Here is a 5,407-nt window from a genome sequence, read left to right as displayed (position 1 = left end):
GGATGCTACTAAGGCCACCATAATCTCCTCACGCCCTCGCACAATGCAAGATGTCATGATTCCACTAAGGGACCCTTGAGGGCGGTCACCGAACCGTACAAATGGCAACCCTTGGGGGCGGTTACCGGTACCCGTACAAATTCCTCGGGGCAATCTCCACAACCTAATTGGAGACCCCAATGCTTGCCCGTAGCTTTACACCACAATGATTGAGCTCCAAGACACCACCAAGCTTCTAGGACGCCAAACCATCCACGAAGAACAATCTCTAGGGTACTAAGTACCAAAAGGTAATATGTCTTCTCAAACTTCGCTTTCACGTATCATCGTGGAGAACTCAAACCGATGCAACTCATGCAATGGCAAGAACACACAAAGTGGTCAAGTCCCTCACACTCAAATCCCTCCACAACAACAAAATCTGTGGAGAAATATGAGAGGAAGAACAAGGAGCCCACAAAGAACTCCAAAATCAAGATCCAAGTGGTTCCCCTCACATAGAGGAGAAAGTGATTGGTGGAGATGTGGATCTATATCTCCTCTCTCTTTTCCCTCAAGAACAAGCAAGAATCATTGGAGGGATTGAGAGTTAGCAAGCTCTAAGAAGGTCAACAATGGGGGAAGAACATGAGCTCAATGGATAGATGAGGACAAGGGGGAAGAAGACCCCCTTTATATAGTGGGGGAAGGAATCAGACCGTTACCCCCACTTATAGCCCGCGCACAGCGGTACTACCGCTGCCCCCTGTGGTACTACCGCTCAGGCAGGAGTGGTACTACCGCTAGCCCTCACGGTACTACCGCTAAAGAAAGTCTTCGCAAAAAGTCTGACGGAGAACAACCTCTCAGAGAGAGGTACTACCGTCCCGAAGCCGTACTACTGCACACCCGAAGCGGTGCTACCGCTGCCCCTGGCGGTACTACTGCTAGGCCCCTGGCGGTACTAGCGCTAGGCCCCTGAAACATCCATAACTTTCGCATACGAGCTTCGAATCGAGAAACCCAAGCTTGTTGGAAATCTTAAGGCCATGCAGATATAAAATGCCAACGATATAGAGATGTGAGACCTCTATGAATGAAGAACCGGCAAAAACTCCAACATTGAAAACATCATAGTAGATGCATATGGACTTTGTTTTCGATGAAATCGAGCTTGTCATGAAGATGAACATAAGCTCTAAAACTCACAAAGAGAAACACCAAATAAGATCTAAGAAGTATGATGCAAGGATGGAAATGGTTTGAGCTCTCAAGGAACGATACGATCGAGCTACTCACTTGAGAGCCCCCCTTGACAGAACGGCAATCTATCCTAAAACAGAAAACCTATCAAGGGCAAACCTATACCTTGCACCTCGTCCTCTTGAGCTAGATGACGATGATCTTGGCTTCCTCAAGATGGACCACCTTCTTGATTGTGTTGGATTGATGAAGACTAGTTGATTGCTCCCCCATACACAACATGGGTGAGCCGCTCTTCAGTATATCTTCACAAGTCCATTGCCACCACAATGGACGGCAAGCTTCAAGCATGATATCTCCGTGCTGATCCACTTGAACTTGCACACCGCAATCTTGATGACGATCACCACTTGACGTCATCCTTCATGGGTTGTATGAGATCTTCCTCTAGACGCAAGCCCATGGAGACACACCTAACCCCACATAGAACTCTCACGAAGACCATGGGTTAGTACACAAACACGTAATGGACAATGCTTACCATACCATGGCATCACTTGATCCCTCTCGGTACATCTTGTACGCTTTGTGTGTTATGTTCCTCTAGACGCAAGCCCATGGAGACACACCTAACCCCACATAGAACTCTCACGAAGACCATGGGTTAGTACACAAACACATAATGGACAATGCTTACCATACCATGGGATCACTTGATCCGCCTCGGTACATCTTGTACACTTTGTGTGTTGATCATTTTGATTTACTCTTTGTCTGAGATCTTGATCAACCTTGTGTCTCTATGACCATTCTTTGGATAGTACCTTGAATACCATCTTGGTCATCATATAAACTCCTTGAACCCAACAGATGGACTTCAAGAAGTGCCTATGGACAAATCCTATAAATATAACTTAAGGCAACCATTAGACCATAGGAATTGTCATCAATTACCGAAACCACATATGGAGATATATGCTCTAACAACTGCCGAATCAATAAAAGACTAAGGAGGGCAGCAAATTGAACATCAACGCCCACAAACTCTTTTGTATTCTACTCGAGATATCATCTATGCATGAACCTAGCTTATGATGTCACTGTTGGGTAATGTAGCATGGGAAACAAAAAAATTCCTACGCACACGCAATACCTATCCATGGTGATGATCATCTACTAGAGGGGATAGTGAATCTACATACCCTTATAGATCGTTAAGCGGAAGCGTATATAACGCGGTTGATGTAGTGGAACATCTTCGTGATCCAAATCGCAGGCCGTCCCACGATCTCATCACGGTCCGTCCCGCGATCCCATCACGAACCTTCCCGATCTAGTGCCGAACGGATGGCGCCTCCGCATTCAGCACACGTACAGCTTGATGGCGATCTCCACCATCTTGATCCAACAAGAGGGGCGGAGAGGTAGATGAGTTCTCCAGCACGGCATGGTGGTGGTGGTGGTGGTGCTATTCCAGCACGGCTTTGGCTAAGCACCGCTGAAACTAGAGGAGAAACAAATCTAAAGAGAGAGGGAAGCACGTGGTTGTTTTCTGTTGTCTCTAAACCCCTCAAAACCCTTAGTATATATAGGAGGAGAGGAGGGAGAGGGTTGTTCCCTAGGGCTGCCCTTTCTGCCCTTGCGCAAGGAGGAGAGGAGGAGTCCTCATCCAATCCTAGTAGGAGTAGGATTCCTCCTTCCCACTTGGAAACTCTTTCCACCTTGTGCTTTTTCCTTCTCAAACCTTATGGGCCTTAGTGGGAACTTATTCCAGCCCACTAGGGGCTGTTTTATCTCTTCCCACAGCCCATGAGGCCCCTTGGGACGTGACACCCCTCCCGATGCTCCCCGGCACCCCTCCCGACACTCCCGGTACACTACTGATGAGCCTGAATCTTTTCCATGACCAAAACAGGATTTCCTATATATCAATCGTCACCTCTGGACCATTCCGGAGCTTCTCGTGACGTCCTGGATCTCATCCGAGACTCCGAACAACCTTCGATCACCAACACATATAACTCAACTATACCGAAACGTCACCGAACCTTAAGTGTGCAGACCCTGTGGGTTCGAGAACTATGCGCACATGACCTGAGACACTCTCCGGTCAATAACCAATATCAAGACCTGGATGTCCATATTGGCCCTCACATATTATATGAAGATCTCTATCGGTTGAACCTCTATGTCACGGATTCAGATAATCACGTATGATGTTCCCTTTGTCCTTCGGTATGTTACTTGCCCGAGATTCGATCGTCGGTATCTCCATACCTAGTTCAATCTCGTTACCGGCAAGTATCTTTACTCGTTATGTAATACAAGATCCCGTAACTAACTCCTTAGTCACATTGCTTGCAAGGCTTGTTGTGATGTTGTATTACCGAGTGGGCCCCGAGATACCTCTCCGTCACACGGAGTGACAAATCCCAGTCTTGATCCATGACAACCCAACAGACACGTTTGGAGATACCTGTAGAGCACCTTTATAGTCACCCAGTTACGTTGCGATGTTTGATAACCCACAAGGTATTCCCCCGGTGTCCGGGATTTGCATGATCTCATGGTCATAGGAAAAGATACATTGACATGCAGAAAACAGTAGCAATAAACTGACACGATCATATGCTACGTTCATAGTTTTGGGTCTTTTCCATCACATCATTCTCCCAATGATGTGATCCCGTTTTCAAGTGACAACACTTGTCTATGGTCAGGAAACCTTGACCATCTTTGATCAACGAGCTAGTCAACTAGAGGCTCACTAGGGACGGTGTGTTGTCTATGTATCCACACATGTATTTGAGTTTCCAATCAATACAATTCGAGCATGGATAATAAACGATTATCATGAATAAAGAAATATAATAATAACCAATTTATTATTGCCTCTAGGGCATATTTCGAATAGTGTATCGAATGAGGAATCAAAAGATCTCAGCAATTTCTTCACCACCTCATGATCGATCATGTGAGTGGAACCAAGAGCTTGGAGCTCATTGGGGATATCAGTGAGGAGATTGTAAGTTTTCTGAATATTTTCTTTGTTGAGTCTTTTGAAGTGATTGTAGAGATTGCGAAGAACATCAACCCGAGAGTTACGTTGAGTTGAGATTCCTTCATTGACCTTGGACGGCCTGTCCCAGAGGAGCTTTGCAGATCCCAAAGCACTCACTCTGCCATACTCGCCTTTGCTCAGATGGCCACATATGATATTCTTCGCTTGAGAGTGGAGTTGCTTGAATATCTTCACATCAGCAGCGTTCATAGATGGGGTGACAAAGGGAACACCAATTTCCACAACATACCAGAGATCGTTGTCAAGTGCTTCAAGATGCATGCGCATCTTGTTCTACCAGTAGGGGTAGTCCATCCCTTTAAAGGTAGGACAACCCGCACATACTTTGATCATACCTGTAATCGACATAACTATAAGTCTAGGTGGTTAAACCAAAATCACATAGAACAAGGGAGTACCTTGCTTTGATACCAACTAAAAGTGTGTTATATCGACTAGAGGGGGTGAATAGGACATTTTTCAAATTCGTCATAGAGGAATTACTCGTTGAGAAAATTGCTAAGTGATGAAAATACTAGCAGCAGAATAAGTACTCAAGTGCATGCAAAACATAGCAGTACCATATTCATCATGATGAAATGAAATATACATACAGCATAGGTAGTGTGTAAACAGGATAAGCAGGTGAAGAACAAGGTGAATGAAGTATGAGATGAGGAAATTGAGAAAGTCTTCAGTCAAAGTCATCAAACAGTAACAATCAGCTTCATTGACAAGTACTCGAGGAAATAAAAGGACTTGAGGAAATAGAACGAGGAGCTCCATGGAGACAATGATTTGCTGACCCAATTCCAACTGTTGTGACAGTCGTACGTCTCGTTTTGAGCGGCTTGGTATTTAAACCAAAGGACACATAGTCCCAGGACACACAGTCCTTACAGAATTCTCCTTGAGCTAAGGTCACACAGACCTCGTCCAACACTCATGGTAAGTCTTGAGGGAAGACTTCCAAGCCCTCACAAACTCGATCAGCCGACAATCTACAATTTACTGCTGGATGCTCTAGACCATTGACGCCTAACCGTTTGGAAGATATAGAGTCTTCAAAGGTAACAAGCATCGGTTCCACACAGGAACAATCTCTTCAGTGATGCTCAATCAATTGAGTTTTTGTTTTGGTTTGGGTTTTCGAGTTTTTCCTCA

Source organism: Hordeum vulgare, chromosome 6H (genome assembly GCF_904849725.1).
Source record: "Hordeum vulgare subsp. vulgare chromosome 6H, MorexV3_pseudomolecules_assembly, whole genome shotgun sequence".
NCBI classification, from domain to species: Eukaryota; Viridiplantae; Streptophyta; class Magnoliopsida; order Poales; family Poaceae; genus Hordeum; species Hordeum vulgare.
This window is presented reverse-complemented; position numbering follows the sequence as displayed.